This window comes from Myotis yumanensis, unplaced genomic scaffold, assembly GCF_028538775.1.
Source record: "Myotis yumanensis isolate MYYU_CA2020_CCGP unplaced genomic scaffold, mMyoYum1.0.hap1 SCAF_3, whole genome shotgun sequence".
Classification (NCBI taxonomy): domain Eukaryota; kingdom Metazoa; phylum Chordata; class Mammalia; order Chiroptera; family Vespertilionidae; genus Myotis; species Myotis yumanensis.
Genome location: NW_027223754.1, coordinates 15,184 through 34,861, shown reverse-complemented (window position 1 = coordinate 34,861; position 19,678 = coordinate 15,184). Strand labels below are relative to the sequence as shown.

General features: G+C 53.6%; 1 long non-coding RNA gene across 1 annotated transcript; it reads left to right on the top strand.

The window, feature by feature from the left end:
* The first annotated feature begins 633 nt into the window (after positions 1-633).
* LOC139004810 (uncharacterized) lies at positions 634-6,820 on the top strand. The gene is made up of 4 exons (XR_011470598.1): positions 634-763; positions 1,130-1,243; positions 4,630-4,733; positions 6,674-6,820. It is a non-coding gene; the product is annotated as an uncharacterized lncRNA (long non-coding RNA).
* Positions 6,821-19,678: the final 12,858 nt, after the last annotated feature.

Below are 19,678 nucleotides of genomic sequence, written 5' to 3'. Positions count from 1 at the left end.
GCAGGGACGTTTAGTGAGGAGCCAAGCCAGGTGAGATGGTTGGTTGTTGAGTGATGTCAGGAAGCTGAAGGTTGTGTGGTGTGTCGCCAGGAGAGGCGGTGTGTGTGTCCCAGGGCCGGTGAACGGTATCCTGTGGTCCAGTCGGGGTAGGGTGTGGTGAGCGGCGTCCGTGTTTGTGGGAGCCTAGATGAAGACGGGCAGGTGTGGTGGGGCCAGGGAAATGCGACCGTGTAGGAGTGAGGAGGCGTGTGTCCCAGGCGCTGAAGCTGTTTGGCAGTAGCAGGGGATGCATTGTGTTGTTTCCGATGAGAGTGCAGGTTGTGTGTAGGGATCCCAGTGGGTCCGTGTCCTGATGAGGAAAGGGAGGCCCTGCGAGGCGCGTCTTGTCCCCAAGGTTGAGGGATAGGTGCCATTTTGCTGGATGGAACCACGGCGTTGGTCCCCGTTTCTCCAGAAGTGGCTTTTGAGATGATTTCCGTGCGGGCAGTCCTTTTGCTGAAGGGCAGTCAGTGTTGCGTTTCGGTGAGCAGGTTGGAATGTGTCCCCTCCGGGTATGTGTGAAGAAGTCTCCGCCCCGAAAAGTTCCGGGCGTTGCCAATCCCGCCCAAAGTGCTTTCAAAGCCGGCGACTCCCCTGCCTGGATTTTGTAGACATTCCGGCTGAGCCACGCTTTGTGCGGCTGATGGGATGGAAGTTTAATGCCTGAGCAGTGTGTCGTCGTGCGTTGTTCGTGGGGCAAGTGACCCACCCGTTGCCGGCTGAGGTAAGCGGTTGAGTTGTGTGGTGATTTTGTTGTCCCGTTGGTGTGGGAGTGGGCGCATGTGTTGTTTTTGGGTGCTTCCTTGTGCAGGCGGTGGCGTTTTTGGAGTGTGGTTTGAGTGGGTGTTGAGGGAGAGGTGTGTTTGGACGTGTGTGTGTTGTGGGTGTGTGGTGGAGCATGTAGGTGTGCAGTGCGTGCCGTGTTGGCGTCCAAGTTTGTTTCTGAGCCGACCAGGATGTTGTCTGGCATGGGAGACTGTCCATTCGTCCTCCCTTGTGTGTGTGCCAGTGTCCTTAACGTAGTCGAATTGTAAGAGCGTGTGATGATCCTTTTCTAAAAGGTCTTTTAGTTTTTTTTTTCTTTCCCCAGTTTTCCGTCCCTGTGTCCCTTCATCTCTGCCTGTGCTTCCAAGATGTTCCCTGTGAGAAGGTTGCGGGAAGCCCGATATTCCCGCTGGCTGTTGGCTGTGATGGAAGAGGCCAGGTGGGTGCCGTGGCAGTGTCTTTGGTGCCGTAGATTTTGATGAGGGAGGGAGGGAGGGAGGGAGGGAGGGAGGGAGGAAGGAAGGAAGGAAGGAAGGAAGGAAGGAAGGGGAGCAGAGAAAGCAAGATGGATGTGAGAGATTGTTGAATTGTCATTGTGAATTTCCTAGAGTTGTGTTGATTGTTGCATGTGTTTGTTTTTCTTGGTTGTAGGTGGGAGCACTTGGTCCGATGCAGGTCGTGTGTGTTTGTGTGAGTGTGTGTGGGGTCCTCCCAGCAAGGTGGGTGTGGGGAAGATGGGTGTTGGTCCGTGCGTGCTGTGATCCTTGGTCCTGTGGCATTTTGATGGTCGTCGTCTGGTGCCATTGTTTGCACAGGACTCGTGTGGGCAGCTGTTGGAGGGAGCCGTGGTGGACCGGTGGAGGTGGTGGTGAGTTGTGAGAATCCTGTGCTGGGTGCAGTGCATGTGTGTGAGGGTCTCCCCCGCCCTGCCCCGCCCCGCCCCGCCCGCCCTGCCCACGCCCCCCCCCCCCCCGCCCCCAACAGTGTGTGTGGTGTGGTTTGGGTTCCTTCCCACTGTGTGTGGTGAAGGCTGACGTAGAAATGTTCGTTGCTTCTTTTTTTCATGGGAAGTCATGTATGGAAGGTGGACGTTCCTGTTTGGCCATCCATGGGAGGTCATTGTCCTTTGGAGCTTCCCTGTGCGGTGACCCAGCGTGCCCTTGGGTGGATGTCTTTCTGCTGTGAAGAGTTAAGAAGGTGTTGTGGTTTAGAAGGGTGAGAGTCGGTTGAAGTGACATGAGGTTCCGAGAGCAGGAGCGTTTGCTGAGGTGGCCATGTCGTGTTGTAGAGGAGTTGAGCGCCACGGTATTGTTGTAGAGCCACATTTGTGAGCATAAGACCACCGACTCCAATGAGGTCTTCAAGAGCAAGCAAGGATTTCTTGAGGTGGCCAGCGACTCTAGTGACAGCACCCTGCTGAAGCAGAGGCTGAAGGGCAGTGCCGACTCTAGGAGTTGTATTTTATCAGCCAATTGTGTGGAGGCCCAGAGAAAAATGTGTGTTTCAAGTTGTGGGCCTCCAGTCTGGAGGAAACTGTGTTTGTGTATCCTTTTTGCAGTCCTTTGTCTCCCCAATTTTGAATGAGACTTTTGGGCCTTTGGAGAAAGAAGGCCCGTGTGCTGGGAAGGGGCCAGGGCCAGGAGAGCCTTTGTCAAGGCCTGGCCTGATGTGAATCCCTTCCTATGTATGTGTTTTAGGAACCTACAGCACAGCATGAGCCATCTGCCCAAGTGCCAGATATGCCGCCCACCCAGCACAGTATGTTTGGAAGGATTTTAGCGAGCGAGCATCCGAACAGGTGACAGGTGAGGCCATGAGGATGTGTTTTGTGTTTTTGTCAGAGAGGCTGTGTCCTGCAGTGTTGTTGAGTGATTCTTATTCCGTGTAAGTGTTTGTGGATGTGCACGTGTCCCATGTGGACCCGCTAAAGTCTTGCCATTCCTTTTTGTAGTTGAAAAGGAAGCAGGTATGTGTTTCTGTTGCATGGCTCAGAGCAGGAGGTTTTGATGGTGGTTTGTTTTGAGTCTGTGCCGCTGGTGCCGAATCAGATCCCGTGTGTGGAGTGTTGTAGGGGATCGAGAGGCTGGGGTACGGAGGACCCTGTAGTCCCCCAAGTTTTGCAGTAAGTATGCAGTGAAAGTTGGGCATCCTGGAAGTTGGTGTTGTGATTGTTGAGTTGGGACAGATAGGTAGGATTCCTGTGTGTGTGTGTGTGTGTGTGTGTGTGTGAGAGAGATGTTTCATGTGTTGGCACTGATGTTGTGTGAATTGGCGAAGCCATTTATTATTTGTGAAGAAGATTGGAATGTTGTGCTTGGATCCCTTCGGTTCCTCTCTGATGAGCTGGTTCATGGGGAAGATGGTGTGTGTTTTGATGTTTGATGATTGTGGTGGTGCAGCGTAAGAGTGTGTCGTCCACCTCCTGGGCGAGTGTGGGTTCCTTGATTGCTGGCAGGTCCTGCGTTCCTGTGTGTTAGGCCCAGGTGGTGTTTTCTGTCCTTTGTTCCCTGGGTCCTGACAGGTGTAGGAAGTGGATGTTATTTGGAAGTGAAAGGAAACATCCATGTTGTGTGGCACGCCCATGTGTAAGAAACCGCTGCCTGGACGGGTTGTATTTTCAGTGTAGCCTCCGTCTGCCTGTGTTGCCTGTGAGTCCTCAGTCCCCTGCAGCGGATGTAGGGTGGCACGGAATAGGAGTGTTCGGTCCGTTCCCTTTGGCAGTATTTTGGAACTACAGGCCAGGGTCTGACAGGTGGTGTCTATGTGTGTCATCCCAAGCGAGCTTTTCACGTAAGCAGTTGCTCAAGGGAAAGTATCCCCACGGTATCTTGTGAATTTGCTGTCGTACTAGGGGTTGTGAAAGGCTGTTTTGCAGGGATTCCAGTCGCGCTGGGCAGGAGGGCAAGGGAGTTTCGGATGGGAAGTGAAGGTTGAAGGACAGTGCAGGATGGGCCTTTGGGTGAAGCAGTTTTGGGTAGGGCCCTTGCAAGTCAGGGTGTCCTTGTTTTTTGTCTAGTGGTGGGTGGTGTTTGAGTGAAGAAGTCCCATGTTGGATGGAGAGGAAGTGTGTGACGAAGGGAGGATCAGGCCATGTGAAGAGCGGTGTTTGTGCTTGGAGCTAGGGGAGCCACTTCAGGACATTTTTGTTGCTTGTGTTAGAAATGTGTATTTTCTCCTCGTCGTCATGCAATCTATTTGTCAAGTTTTCTGGCGGAGTGGGCTATCCACATGGGTTTCTTGTCTGTTCAGTGTTCTTTAGCACCCGTCTTTTCTATTTAAGAAGACAAAGTGTCTTTTTGAGTGTCCTAAAAGCTGTCCATGTAGGTTTTTTGCAGAGCATGCCTTTTTTGTGCTGTTTGTTTTGAGGGGTGCCTGTCTGTCCTCCTTCTGTGGTGTGTGAATGGTCTGCTGTCTTTGAGTGGTCCCTCGTGAAAGCTGCAGCGGTGGTGGAGCTCCCAGGTTTTGGGGGGAGTGTGATGGGTAGCGATGACCGCTGTTTTCAAGTGTCTGGGGATGTGTGTTGCCTGGATGTTCCCGAATGAAAGAAGGTGGAACGATCCTGATGTCCTTGTTTTGATGGCTTTCTTTTGCCATGGTTTTATTTGCCACTCATCTGTGCCCATCCTTTCTGAAAATGCACAGTGTGTCCCAAGGCAGTGGTATGTACGGGGACTGTATATGGACCTTGTGCAGAATGACGTTGAAAGAGGGGAATGTCCATTGAAAAGAAGGGAGGGTGAGAGGATGCATGGAAGGGTCTGATGTTGGTGATGTCTATCATGGCAGGTTTTTCCATGAAAGTCTATTTTCTGGATTGTGTTACAGAGAAGAATGGAGAGGGAGAGAGAGGCATGGGATGCAGAGGTGGAACCATGGATCATCTACCTTCTTCACAGCTTCAACTGGCGACGGCTGTGCCTACCTGAAAGGTATCCATATTTGGGTGTCATGGAACCTGGGGTATTTGATGGTGCAGGTTGATGCTCTGTGCAGTGATCCAAAGCGGTTTGTGGCCATGGCAGCATTTGAAGTGGCATGGGCATGTTTCTGAGCTTGAGTGATTTAGAGATGAAGTCCATGTGGGTTGGTTTTGGCAATTGTAAGTTAGCCCAGGATGTGTGTGAATGTTTAAAGGATGGATGAGTGTTGTCATTTCTCTCAGCTGAGAGAAACAGAGAGAACGAATAGGGGCATGATGGATGAGTGTGTCGTGGAGTGAGGCTTTCCTGGGTCACGGCCTGAAGATGTTTTTTCCCTGTCCAGTGTTCCTCCTTGTGGATCGTGGTGGCCTTTGGCGTGGAGAGCCTTGTGTTGTAAATGGGTGCTGTGTCCATCCCTGTCCTGTAGGTGTGATCTGTGTGCCTGAGTGTCCCCCATGCAGGAGAGGAGGCCAGATCCTCCATAGGTGTGGTTTTTCTTCTATGGGCCTGTTTGGGCCTGTTTTTCTTTCTCTATTGCCCTTCTGTTGTGCTGTGCAGGTGCACGGGAAGCCATTGTCCTGAGCTTTGAAAGGAGAGATAGATGCTCGTCTAATATGTGTATGGTTGTATTTTCTTAGGAATTGTTATTTTCCCCCCGTGAAAACAATAAGTCCCCATGTGAGTGCCCCGCATGTGCGGTTTTGGAGTGTGAGGAGGTCCTATTGTGTAGTAACTGACCTGAGCAGTGGCTTTCACACGTTGTTTTTGTCAGATTTGTGCTATTCTGAGCCTGGTATGTCTTTCTTTTAGGGCTGCCTGCCTGCCGTTCCCATGTGTGTTCACTGTTCCAATCTGTCAGGGCCATCCATGGGAGTTTTGTGTGTGTGATCCCCAGCTTCTGTGGATTGTATGTCCCCTGGCACTGTAGAGGAGTGGAGTGTTTTGGTCCTATTCTTGGGTGTGTATGCCACCCTTGGAAAGTGTGTTGTTGGAGCCATGCATGGCCTCCCACAGAGGGTCCGTCTGTCCAGTTGTGCGTGGTGATAGCCCCCTGCAGGGAAGCCTGTTGTTTGTTCTCACGGGATCGTGAGGTAAGGGCAGATTGTTTCTGTCATCTTGCAGAAAACATGGAAGTAGAAGAGGGTATGTCTGTGTTGCCTGGGTTCTTTTCCTGCTGTTGTGGTATGTAGGTTTTGGACATAGAGGTCCAGTGAGAGGTGGATCCATAGGAGCTATGGATAGATAGCATGAAAGTTGAATAGAACACCCATGGTTGGAAAGGTCATGGCTTTGGGACCCAGAGTTCTTGTTGTCTTTGTGAGTTGAGAAGGACATGCCTTGGTTGGGCCTAGAATCTCTGAGGAGATGTATGAAGCAAGATGTGTAGGAGATGGCACTGTAGCAGGCAACCATCACGGGCAGATGGGTGGCGTGGATGGGGGGCCGTTGCCCTGTCAGGGAAACCTTGCCGAGGCTGACATTTGGGTATGTAGGTTTGTGTTTTCCCACATACTGTTGGTTAGTCTTGAAAAGCCATAGTCCCTGCAAACAGTCCATTGTAGGCAGCTGTAAAGTGTGCCATATCATTGTAGTAAGTGAAGTCCTTTCCCAAGGGATCCCCCTCTTGCAGAAGAGGTCCTTGTTGCACCCATGATCTAAAAGCAGGTTTAAGTGGTGTAGTCCATGTTGAAGTCCACGGCAGTCATATTTGATAACTGTATGGGTTATAGAGTAGGCTATAGTGTTTGGGGCATCCCTGAGGTCTGTATTTTTTTGGAGCTTCCTGAACTCCATGTGTTGGGTGGGTGGTTGGGTGGGTGAGTGAGCGAGCGAGTGAGCGAGCGGGTGGGTTGCTGGCCTGTGTAGGGGCAAGGAATGGGTTTTCTGTGGTTCAACTTCTGTTTACCTGTTGTGTATGGCTTCCACTAATGGATATTTATGTTTTCTAGGTCTGTGTGACTTTCCTGGTGGCCATGTTGACACGATTGAGGTTGCTGTTCTGGAGGGATCTGTGCCTTGCTTTTGAGTGGCCTGTGCCCCTGCCCTCAGCTGGCCAGCGTGGAACGACATGTGTTGTGCTTGTGATGCCCCAGGGTCCCCTCATGGTGCGGCTTCTCAGAGAAGGGAAGCTGTGATTGTGTGTGCTCACCGCCCTGTATCTGTGTAGGTTTTGCCTGTGGGGAGCTGATATGTCTCCCATAGGACCTGTGAGCACCGTTTTATTTGTGAGTGAATTGTGTGGTTTCCTATGTTAGTGTCCATATGAGTGTACACAGACACAGAGACAGAGAGACACACAGAAACACAGACAGACACAGAGACATACACACACAGAGACATACACACACACACACACACAAAGTGTATTGGTTGGGTTGGCTCTGAGCATCTTTGTTGTTTCATTTTAAGGATAGAAGAGGGAGACATAGAAGACACAGACTGGGAGAGTATTGTCTGGGGCCCATGGAGTTGTTTGCTTATAGCATTTCTTTCTAAGTGTGAGTCCCGAGTCCACATGGAGGGGTTGGTTGGCTCCCAGTGTGTGTTGCTGTTTCTGAGCCGTTGAATCTGTAAGCAGCACACTTTACCCTGCACCCATGTCTTCGGAGGAACTCCATGTTGTGTCCCCATCATCCATGTTTCAGACCTATGTCATGCACCTGACTTAATGGTGTGCCTCAGGTGCATCAGGCTGAATGTGTGTTTGGATTGTGAAGCATGCATACATCCGCAGCCCTGCGTGAAGGTGGGCCCCATCTGTTCAAGTGCTTGTCTGTTCTGTTGCCCTCCCTCGCATGTTTCTTGGAAGTGAAGAACCGAGGGGAAGCCTCTGTGGAGTCACCGATGGATGATCTAAAGGTGTTTGGCATGGTTTGTTGGAAGCCGTTGACATGAACAGCCTTCTGTCTTGTGTCCCACCAGCTGCCCCTCTCCCGCACATAGTTTGGTCCATAGAGTATTGTCCCCTGACGCTGTTCTCGTAGAAGTAGCAAGTAGAGACATGTGTGCACACCCCTCCTGTGACAAGGGTGGGTTAGCATTTACAGGGGTAGCAGGATCTTCCCCTGTGCCTAGTTGTTGCATGAATGCCTGTGAAAGTGGTCCCCCACACCGTGTCCACTGAACTGGCTTGCAAACTTAGTGGAGTACCCACCTGCTTATGTTCTTTATTGTGCATCAATGAATGCGTTGTATTGTCCTGTGCCCACATCCCACTTGGCCCAGTTCCTCACTGCAATTTGTTTGTTGCTCACCTGGGTCACATGTGATCCTTTACCTCTCCAACATTTGCCCCCCCCCCCCCCCCCCACTGTAGCCCTCACTGTAGCCCCTTTGGTGTCTATATGTTTGCTCCAGGTCGTGTCCAAAGGCAATGTGTGTAATGGTGATGTGTAGCCGGGAGTCCCAGTCAGTGTAGGCCACTTTTCCCATTGTCCCACAGCCCCCCCAAAAACAGTTCCTCCTTTTTACCTGTCAAGTGCCCGTCCTCTTGCCCTGCTGCCAGATGAGCATCAGTCCCTTTTCTGATCCCGGTTTAAGGGGTGCATGGGCTGCTGTTAATAAGGCAGTTGCAGTTGAGGAAAGCCTGTGAATGAAGACCGCCCCCCCCCCCCCTTTGCCCACGCCTTGCTCTTTCGAGGAAGGCTCAGAACCGCGGTGCCAGGTGCCAGGTGCCAGGTGCCAGGTGCCTGTTGCCACTGGCCATCCTGTGGCTTCTTGGAGGGATGGGGTGGTTTTGTTCTCTGGAGTGTCCAGCTATGGTCCTGCCCCCCCCTCCCTCACGTGGAGGTCCTGTGGCTGGATGGTTTAAAGTGGTAACCAGGCGACCATTCTGGGTGAAGCCAGCATCTGTTTCATGAGAAAAGAAGACGTGGCTCTGACCTGTCATCCAGGCCTTGCAAATGTTGCCAGTAGAAGCTCCTGTCTCCAACCCGCCCCCCCCCCCCCCCCCCGCAACGTGTTCACCTTGCTCACCCCCTGCGCCCCGTCCCAAGTGCAAGAGGCATCAGAAGGCTTCCAGATTTTAGCAGCGCTGCTCTCCGCCCCCCCCCCAAACCCGCAGTTTCCTGGGCCCCCGCAGCCAGAGGCCCAAAATGGCCATATTTCAGGCGCGCTGTGCAACCTCCAACCCCCCCCCCCCCCCCCCCCCCCCCCCCCCGCTCCCGGCGCATAGGCAACCTAGGGGTGAACGCTGCTACTCTGGTGCATTTTGCAGGGGGAAAAAAAAGGGAAACAACGCCATGAAGTAGTGCGCGTGACAGTCTTTTACGGTTATGGCCAGCCGAGGCCTGCCGCCCGGCTCCATGCCCGTCCTTCAAAGTAGTGCCTCCAGTTTCCCCACCCAATGCAGACTGTTGCCCGCTGCATTCTACTTTCCATTGCCCGGTTGTGCTGGCCTTACCCTGGGCTTTTGGGGTTTCCTTGGGGCCGGAACAAACTGAACCTGAGCTTGTTCTCTGTCCTTGGTAATTTCTTCCTCGGACGTGGCCTTGACCTGGGGAGTTGAGAGGACCTCTTCCCAGGTACCTCAGAGTCTGCATGGAGTATGTGGTGGAGCCCATTGCCCAAAGGAAAATCATGGTGGCCTCCGCCATGTCTTGTCCCCTTCACCTTTGTCCCTGTAGTTTGTAGGGCCCTCATGTGTGTCTGCCTGTCTATGGGCGACCATGTTTCCCCTGTTGTGTCTGTTTTCTGTGCCACCGGCCCCCGTCCCCCCACCCTCCTGCCCGCGGGGTCAATGTGTGTGGTTGAAAGCCTCCTGATTTGTCTGCACTTCAGGGAGATTTCGATTCCATCCTGATAAGCACTGATGCTGGCAGTGTTCTATGCTGTATGGCCAGTACAGGGAGTAGCTGTTGGTCTTCAAGCACCTCACCCCCGGAAATCATCCCGGTTCTTTCACCCACCTGCCTCCCCCCCTGTCCTGATGATGCATCTGCGCCCACTCAGTGCCACCTCCTAATGCGCAGTGCCTTCTTTCTCACAGATGCCAGTTTCCCCTGTGTGTCTTTTTGGGTTAGCTTTTGAGCCCGAACACTTCTGAATTAAATCAAGTCAGTGTTTTGAAGCCCACTGAGTCTAGTTCTCTGTGCCCTCACCTTTTTTCCCTCCATGTGTCCTCAATCTGTGAACTTGAGGCCAATGTTTAGGGTATGCACAGGGAGTATGGCTCATGTGGTAGAGCAGCCTGTGTAAAAAGGGTGATGAAGACCATGGATTTGTGAGCCCGATGCATGTGTCTCTCCTCCCTTATTGCCCCCTTTTGTGCGTGCCACGTTAGTCTGTGTATGTTGGTGGATCTTGTCGTGTCACCTTGTGTGGGGACAAGTATGCCCCCTCCCCCCACTGCCTTGGTCCATCCTACCCTTGCAGTCTGCTGTGCCCAATGACAGGAGTGCTGTGTTGCTGTCCCTCTCCCCCAAGGGTGTTGCTCCAATGTTTTCCCTCAGCCCATTGCCGTCCTGTGATGTCCGCCTCCTCCATCACCGTTGCCACGTCCCCAGTGCTTTTTGAGCGAGCAATGTGCTGGTGTAAGCCTCACCCCAGAGCTTGGGCTTATGCCCCTCAGAAGAGGTCTTTCCCCATTTCCTTGCCTGTAACACATTCACATCTACTGTGTCTTCTGTCCTGTTGTGTGTCCTGCCATTGTATCTTTTCCCCAGGGTCCACCTTCACACAGCATCTTGTCCCCAACGGTCCATGGAGTCACTGAGCCACAGGCAAAAGGGTTGTGGGTATATGGACAAGGGCAGGGACTTGCAAGCAAGTGGGTGTGGTTTCAGCTGGGGCAAGGGGTTCATGGGAGGTACATCGAGCACAAGGGATTGGTGCGAGGCCAGGCTGTGAGTGGCAGGGCACAGTCTTAGGGTGTTTGGAGTCCAGGGTGGCTATTGCAGCTTCTCGGGAATGGAGGCTGCAGCTGAACTCGCTCCTTCCTGGCTTTGCTCTTTCAGGTTGATGCATCCCAGTCCCCTTCCATGTCCATGGCTGTGGGTGTTGGTGGGCAGTTCTGCCTGAGGGTGTCCTAGCCGTGGAAGTCGCCTGTCTGCAGCACGTTCTCCAGGCATTGGGCTCCATAAGCATCATCATGCTTCCTGGAACCTTTTCTCCTGTGTGCTGGAAAGGGATGGGCCTTGGTCACTAATTTTGCCCTGGGAATGTCCATGCCCTGGTAGCGCCAGGGCAGCCATTGTGTTCTGCACCCGTCCCCCACACAGCCACTCCTGTTCTCCCCACAGCAGTCACTGAGAAGGCTCTCCAGGTCCCCTTTTCCAACCTCAGCCAGCGTCTGTCCAGAAGCTGCCTATCAGCCTTCCTGTCTCCCTGGTGCCTTGCAGCTCAGCCCTCCATCTCTTTGGAGACAACCCCACCACTCACCTCTTCATCTGTCCTCTTTCCAGCTCTGCTTCTCTTCCCAGGAACCGCTTTCCTTTTTTCCCCATCTTCCAGAATCCTGTTGGAGTGACCATTGCAAGTGTGAGACTCCACCAACGCCTCTCAGGTTCCGTGTCATCTCCCCTAAATCCCATGGACTTTTTGTGGGAGCATTCCTTCCTGTGCTGTGACCCCAGGGATGCTGGTTGGTCCTCTGGAACACAGCCTACTCTACCTGCCTCCTTCCTGTGCCTTCCCCCCCATCCCGCTACGGAAAGTTGCAGCCTCCCCCCTCCCCCCAATCCCACAACCTGTTTATGTGCCTCCTGCCTTCAATGGTGGCTCCTGCTCTCTCGCTGTAGTGCCACTGTCATGCACTCAGCTGCGATGGGTGCCCAGTTGCTCCCTCTGTGTTCATGCACAGACACTCACTTCCTTGCTCAGCAGTGCATGGATGTGAAATCGGCAATTGGACTCAATCCCCTTCGTCAGATTGCATTTCCAAGGAAGCCATTGCATTGTCCTCCTCAGCCCGGTCTGCTTTGATCCCCAGGAGCTGGCCCAGCTGTGAATTACAGTGAGTCAGCGTTGTCCCCCCCTGCTGATTGCCTGTCCAGTTTTTGTTGCCATCAAGGTGTTCCTGGATCGTGGCATAGTTTGTGGTAGGTGCAGCACGTTTCCTTGTCTTACCGGCCATGTGGTGTCTGCATTCTCATAGGTCTCCAATGTAGCGAGCATGGTTTTTGCCTGCTGTGTCTGCAGATTTCTGCGAGCCCAACAGCTTTGAGCAGGAAGTCAGGTAGGTGTGCACTTGCCTTGCCGATCTGTGCCTGCCGCTGGTGGTTCCAGGAAGCGTTCCATCGCTGGGTCCCTCGGCCTCACAGTGGCTGTATCACCAACGGAGCTGCTGGGATCCTGGAGGAACATGTGTCAGGATTGTTGGCCCTGTTTCCTCTGGCATCACCCGGGAGTGCTAGGGGAGCAGGTGCAGAGCCTGCACGGAGAGGGGTGGGTACAGCGGAATTCAGCAGCAGGCATCTCAGGCAGCAAACACAGGGAGCAGTTGTGGAGCGTGTGGGGAGCGTTTGGGGATTCTTACTTACTTGTTTGTCAGGCTGACCTTCTCCTCTGCTTGCAGCGCTACCTCAGGTTTCCCTGGTCCCCACAGGGATCTCTGCGGTCCCCATCCACACGGGCTGTGCAGTTACCGGGTGGATGTGCAGTTTGTGCACTTTCTGTTGTCGCACACAGGCAGTGTTCATGTGTATTGCACAGCATCCCCGCATTGCTTGGTGCGGGCTGAGATGCTGTTCCATTCAGCTGTTGTCCTCAGCAAGCTCTCAGCGCTGGGAGTTTTTGTCCCCAGCAGCCTTCTGGGTGCCATTTTGGAAAGTGCGTCACTGCTGCCTTCTGAGGCCTTCCTTGTGGGGTTCCAGTCCCTGACATGCGCTGTGTGTGGCATTTCCCCATGAGCTGCTCTCTTCATTTATCCTTATGCCCTCCAACATCTCCAAAGCAGGTTCTTGGGCCCCTAGGAACACTATGGAGCTCTGCAGCTGGGAGGATGGGGCCATTTGTCTGCCTGGACCACGTCTTCCAGCTCGCATTTGTGTGGCCCAGGGTCTCTGCTCAGATTCTCACTTACTGGTTTCCCCAGTGAGCTGTAGCCGCCCGTCCTTCCCCTCCCGTTCTCCATGGCTCTTCCTGCTGTGATTCCCTGACGTTACTGGAGGCCCCCCCCGCCCCCCTCCATTAAAGAGTGCAGTTCGAGTTCAGTCAGACTCTCTGCAAAGGCAAGGGAGGGTCCCCCCCCCCCGGATTCCAAGGAATAACTTACCCAGGGTTTGCCGGATGCGGCGGGAAGCTTGCGGGGTTCACGGGGCCCCGCGCTGCATCCCAGTATCGATTGACAGAGCATGTGGTGCTTCCTTGACCTTCCTTGGAATTTTCCCTCGACTATGGCAAGTCCTGTGTGCGCTGATTCCAGTCACCTGTGCCGCGAATCTGTGTGGGCGGCTCTTTGGGCACCTGAGCGGGCGGTGCTCAGAGAGGAAGGCAGCCATGGTGTGCAGAGGGGATGAGGAGGGTGCACCTTGCTTTTATCGGGTTCCCTCAGAAGGAAGCTACGTCACTGGTTCTCATTGTTACTTATTGGGTGTTAGTTTAGGGGCGTGGGCAAGAATTCAGCTTTTCCCGCCAGGATGGGGGCTGCCTGCTTGCGAGAGCTCTTGCCTGCAGGTGAGCTTCATCTCAATCACAAAGAGCGACCGCCCTAGCACGCGCCTTTTCTGGCTTTCCAGGCACCGGAAGCAGGGAAGCCCCGACACACAGTTTACGGCACACAGCTTACGGCTCTGTCGTCTTTGCTGCCCAGAGACAAGGTGCCGTCAGGGGTGAGGTTGAGGAGCTGGCAATGCAGTGCTCGTCCTGAGGAGAGGGAGCTATTCCCACTGCAGGGCACAATGGGTCGCTTCAGGGGAAGGTGCGTGCATTGTCCTGTTGGTCCTTGGCGCTTGGCGCCTCCTTTGCTTTTGGCTTCAGCTGCTCGGAGAAAGGGCCCTCGGGCGTGTGTTGGAGGCTGAGGCGAGCGCGAGGCGGGCCTCCCTGGAGTGGCTGCCAACAGGAGGCTGCAGGTGAGCGGGGCAGAGCGTGGGAGGAAGGAGGAGCGGTGAGTGCGTGTGCTGCGGTGCTAGGTGGACCCGTTGTCCAGTGGTTTGGTCACAGTTCGGGCAGGTGTGGGGCTGCTTCCCTTTCTGGTGCGAGCTTCATGCCAGTGGGTGTGCAGCGTTCTCACGGTTCATTTCCCAGCGTTTCCAGTCTGCTGTCTCCAAGAGAATAGACTTTCAGAAGTGCTTTGCTCCTTCTCCTGTGTGGGGCCCTTTTTTGGCCTGTCACTCCTTTCCCTTTGCTGGCATGTGCTCGTGAATTACATTGGTTACATTGTGAGATTGTGCCTGACTGTGCTCTGTGTGTGCGGACAGCAATCTTTCCGCTCTGCTCCCCTTTCTGGGGCTTTTGAGGGTTGTCTGTGTGCTCCCTCTTTTCCTTGAGCTTGTGGCAGATTGAAGGCGGAGAGGAGTGTGTTCACTTTTTTCGTCCTTGTTGTTTTCCAGCCAAAGACGTCAGTCGTGCGGGTGCAAAGCTTCTATGTGCTATTCCACAGGGAGTGATGAAGGGTGGCTCGGTGTTGTCATTTCAGTGCAAACTTCCAGTCAGTCAGTGCTTGCCTCCCTTGAGGACCTGTCGTTCTCCCCACTACCCCCAACCCTTTCTTCCTAACAGGTTTCCATGGAGAGGCTTGCTTTTGCTTAGGGGTCATGATGGCCATTGCTCTGGCTTCGTGTCTTCAGGTTCCCACCAGGGGATGTGCACTGCTCTGCCTTGTCCCACTTTTCTGTTTTTCTGCTATTTCCTGCTTTTCTCATGCTGCTTCCACGGCGACATTTGTTTTCTGTCCACATGTCGTGTTGGCATGCTCCTTCTGGATCAAGTCTCTTCTGTGATGGGGCCACAGAAGTCCTTGGCCCCCGTCCCCTTGACAGTCCCTGTTCTACTCCTGGTCTCCAAGAGTAGCGGAAAGCCGTCCCTGCATTGCAATTGTGAGAAGGGTGAGTTCCAGAGTCAGGGATGCCGCTGCCTGTTTCCACGGTTTCTGCACTTTGTCAGGGATGCCATCCAGATGTTATCCCAGCAAGGGTAGCAACTGCCACTGCTGTGTGAGCCCCTTTGGCCATTTCTTCATGTTGAGGTTTCTGAGTGTTCGCTTGTATGCGGTTGCTGCCTGTGCGTGCTCCTCATTGGCTCTGCATGCGTGTGCTTTTATGTTCACGTCATGCTTCTGAAGAGTGGTCAGCATGTTGTCCTGTTTAGGCATTTCCTGTCTATGATTCCTGATGTCATTGCTGGTTTATGATTTCCCGTGCATGTTTCCATGCTGCTGTGTGACGTTGGCCTGTCACTCTTCTCCACTTAGTCACCGATGTATCCTTTCGGCTTGAAACTCATAGCGTCCGCTGTGTGCTGTTTGAGGATTGTTCCGAATGTCTCCGCACTGATGTGCTTCCACAGCTCTGAGTGTTGGTTTTGTTGCTCTGCTGCCGTCTGGTGGCTATCAGTTGGATGGCGCAGTATTTCAGCAGCGGTGGGGAGCTGGTGGTGTGCTGTTACCCTTTCTTACTGCATTGATGTGTCGAGAAGATTTTGAAGGCTGCCTATGACATGCTTTCCTTCCTTCCTTCCTTCCTTCCTTCCTTCCTTCCTTCCTCCTTCCTTCCTTCCTTCCTTCCTTCCTTCCTTCCTTCCTCCTTCTTCTTCCTTCCTTCCTTCCTTCCTTCCTTCCTTCCTTCCTTCCTTCCTTCCTCCTTCCTTCCTTCCTTCCTTCCTTCCTTCCTTCCTTCCTTCTTCTTCCTTCTTCCTTCCTTCCTTCCTTCCTTCCTTCCTCCTTCTTCTTCCTTCCTTCCTTCCTGTTTGTCTGTATGCCTGACTGGAAGTACCTCAGCTGATGCGAGTGTGTGGTCTGTCCCTGTTTCCTGCTATGTCAGGTGTGTTTTGGATGCTGGAGTTCTGCTGTGCTCAGGATGTCTGCTAACTGAGTACAGTAAGTCTTTCTCTGACTGCTGTTCTTCTCCATAGCCTCTGGAGATTTGTTTCGCAGTTTCCCCTGCATCTCACAACTTTGTTTTTCTGCCCTTGGGGATCTAACATGCCTCACATGCAGTCTGCAGTGCATTTTCTCTGAGGTGCCCCATCACAGCCGTTTGGGGATTGTGCTTGCAGGGGGTGTGCGCTCTGATGTCACCAGCCACCTGTGCTAATAACAGTGGTACAGGTTTCCTGCCCTAGGTGCATGAGGCGGGGAATTTCTGTGCTATGGCAAAGGGCCGCTGTTTTCAGTGCTGCCTCTGGCTTGTCTTCCTTTTTTTTCCTGTTTGTTTTGATATATTCTTATCTTGCTCGATGTGTCCGCTTCCATCCAGGGCACCTGTCCTCCTTGCAGCCTCTTTCCTGGCCCTGACTCTCCATTAAAGGAGGCAAATGAGTACTGGGCACCTGTGGCGCTGGCATTGCCTGCTGCATTGCTGCTTTCTGCAGGCGGCAGGGAACATCTCCCTGTCTCCGTGTTTCTCGAGAGGTGGTTTCCCCAAGCAAGGATGACATTGCTTTTCTTTGCAGTTTCCGGCACGTGTGTGTGCATGGCGGCACCTGGGTGTTGTTCCACGTTATCGGTCACTCACAGTGATCTTGTGTTGAGTCCGTTTTTCCACTTCTGCGTGTGCAGCCGTTTTCCATTGTCTGCTTTGTTTGTGCGTCTGCTTTGTGGTCTCCGTACTGGTCGCTTGCCTGGGCAATGAAGGCTTGTCAGCCCTGGCTGCCTGGACACTGGTTTGCATGCTTTCCTGCGCTACATCGTACTTTGGTGGGAAAGCCTTCACACGTCAGTTTGGTTTAGTCCTTCGTGATGCCCCCTGCAGATTTCCGTGGTGCTTCCCCGCCCGGGTATGCCAGCCGTTTGCAGCCAGCCCGTTTTCCATGCTGGCGGCGTCTGCTGTGCCCAGCCCGAGGACAGATCGGCGTCCCTTCTCTGTGCGCTGTCAAGTGTGCGCCACTTTATTTGTGATCCCTTGCTGCCATCTTGTGGCTATTCTTGGAACAGCAGCGCATTTCAGGAAAGGCTTCTGAGAGTGCTGTTTCTTGCTGCATTTCAGGCGTTCCCTGGCATGTCTTCTGCCTTCTTCTCCTGCCGTGAGCTTCTGCTTTTTCTGCGATCACGACCTGCCTTGTATTTTCTTTACGGGCACCTTTTACACCGTGGGCAGCTGCCGTGGAGAGCTCGCTCTTACTTGAATGTGTGTGCTTCCCTGCTGCCCCCCCCTGGTGTGTTTCCCCGAGGTCCGACCTTCGCTTTATTGACTCCTAGGAAGGCTTTTTTGGTGTAGCCTGCCCTCACAGTGTGCTGGCAGAATGGCTGCGTGCACCGTGGAGCCTTCCTTGCAGCTGTTGACTGTTTCGCTGTCTTCCTTGAGGTGTGCTTGTGCTTCCGTGCTGCTTGCTTCTGCCAAAGATTGCCTCCTGTTAGCTGCTTTGTTCCTCATCATGTCTTCAGGCAATTGCTCACTGTCTGTTGCCGGCTCCGACACTGTTGGCAGCTGCTCCCTGAATGATGACGCTTCTGTGCTTGCACGCGCACATCTGATGCGTGCATTGCATGGAGCTTCATCGCGGATGCTACCTGTCCTTTCCTGTGTCTTCTCTGCTCACTTTTCCTGTGTCCTTACGGTGCTTGATGTGTGCGCTAAGGTGGGTTGGGGGGGGGGGGTGTAGGTTTGGAGGCTTGGAGGGTTTTGGGGAGGTTTGGAGGGAGGGAGGGAGGGAGGGAGGGAGGGGAGAGGGAGTGGAGACAGAGAGGGTGGGGAGGCCGGGGAGAGGGAGACAGGTAGAGAGAGGCCGAGGGGCATAAAGAGAAACAGGGAGACAGAGGGAGGCGTGCAGGCAGGCACAGGTGCAGGATTTGTGTTTGCCAGTTATCCTCTTTTCAGTCTCTTCCATTGTGTGCCAACCAATAATGGCAGCGTGCCTGCCCCCTCACTGTGAGCCTGCTTCTCAGGTTCGGTCTCAGTCACTGAGATGTGCTGTTGAGGCTGGTGCTTCCTTTGAGCCTTGCTGTGGCTGCCTGCAGACCTTGCCAGTCTTGTCTCTGTACTTCTGGTTGATTGGAGTTTGATTTTGGTCTGTGGCCCTTTAGTTGTCGCGCTGTAGCTGCTGTGCTGTTTGTGTTTGGGGGTTGCTGCCTGTGTGTTTGTGCTGCTTGGCTGTGGCCTGATGTTGTGTCCCTTCCTTTCGTTGTCTTGCCTGCTGTGCCAGTCCCATCCTTTATTTCCTGCCCATGTGCTGTTGCCTTAGGCTGCTATGTAGTTCCACGCTGCTCGTCGATTTCTTCCACGGTGGCCATGAGGTGTATTGCGGGGAATCCCTTCATGACACAGTTCCATCACTCACTGAGTTTCCAATATCTCCGCAGGGATGTGTGGCGGCAGCTCTGTGGCATTGCTCCCTGGGAAGTGGCAGCATCTGTCACGCACTGCGGCAAATGATTTCTGACCGCCTGCCAGGAAAGGTGAGTGCTGCCCCCGCTGTGCAGTCTGTGTGCTCTGTCCTGCCCTGTGTTGCTGTGCAGTGTGCTGTGTCATTTTCAGATTGTCCTGCTGCCTTCCTGCTGGTTGTGTGTGCTGTCGTGGTTGCCGCTGTTTGCTGGTTGGTTTGGTGCTGGCCCTGGCATGTGCTCCTAACCCTCGAAAGAGGCTATGTGCTTTCCAGCACTGGCAGCATTGTGCTGTGCGTGACGGCCTTCAGTGCCTGGTGGCTGTGACGTGTTCGTCTGCCATGACCGTGTGTGTGTCGTGCCTTCATGTTTACGGTACAATGAGTCCGGCCACACTGACGATGCGACAGGGTCCATCACAGTGGTGGCATGGACAGCACTTATGACGAAGTTCTCCTGAGGTCATTGCAGTGCTGAGGAGAACAGTGTGTGCAGGTCCCGTGCCCTGTGCTCCTAGGATGCCAGTCACCATTCTGTTGATGTTGCCATCAGCATGTGCAGCAGAGCGCAAAGTGGGTCTTTCCCACATGCTTGCTCATGCTCTTGGATAGGTGTGTCTTTCCCGTGTCATGAACTTGCCTTCTGCTCCATGACATGTCCTGCTGCCTGTGTGTGCTGCAGCTTCACCAGCTGAGAATTTCCCCTTATGTTTCCCCTGTGGGGGTTTCTCCCCTGTTCCCCCTGTGCTCAGCTGTCCTGTCTGCTCGGTTGCTGGCCCCGTGAGTGGCATTTGTGAGCTTTGGCATGCAATTCCTTACCTGAGATGTGTACATGCCACTGCTTGCCCTTTCCATGGCAGCAGCATGGCGGGTGCATGGTGATTACTGCCGTGTGCATGAAAGGAATGCGTGAGTGTGCTCACAAGGCACAGACTAGGAGAAGAATGTCGCAAAACAAGAAGCATGGCATTATAGCACTGGAAACATGACAGAAGCCCTGCAAAGGGGGTGCTGTGCCTGCACAGCAGTGCTGTTGTCCATGGCTGCTGCTGTGCTTGCCCTTACGATGCTGTCTCCCTGTATTTCACAGGAGCAGTGACAGCGCTTTCAGAGTGCTTGCCTCATTTCCCTGGTGATGCATTACTTGCATTTTTGAGTTTAATCTCACATGCTGTGGAAGCTCGAAATGAGCAAGCTTGTAGCTCACCCTGTGTGCGAGTGAAGTGGGTTCCATTAGGAAGGTCCATGCTCTTTTAGAGCTTGGTCCTGGTGATTTCTGAATGGTCCTCACAAATCATGACATTGCTGCAGACTGTAACTGCACTTACTAGAATGGGATGCCAGTGTTGCATGGGGACAACCAAGCCGTGTCTCGGTATCATGGCAGCATTCACTTCCTCAGGCACTGTGAATGCCTCCAGTTCGGTGGCGGTGTCTCCTAATCCATTGAAAAGTAATCCCATGCCATCAAAGAGAGCCCATTCACCATGGACAATTCCCAAGGGCATGATGACTGTGCGCCCTGTGCAATTTGTTGTGTG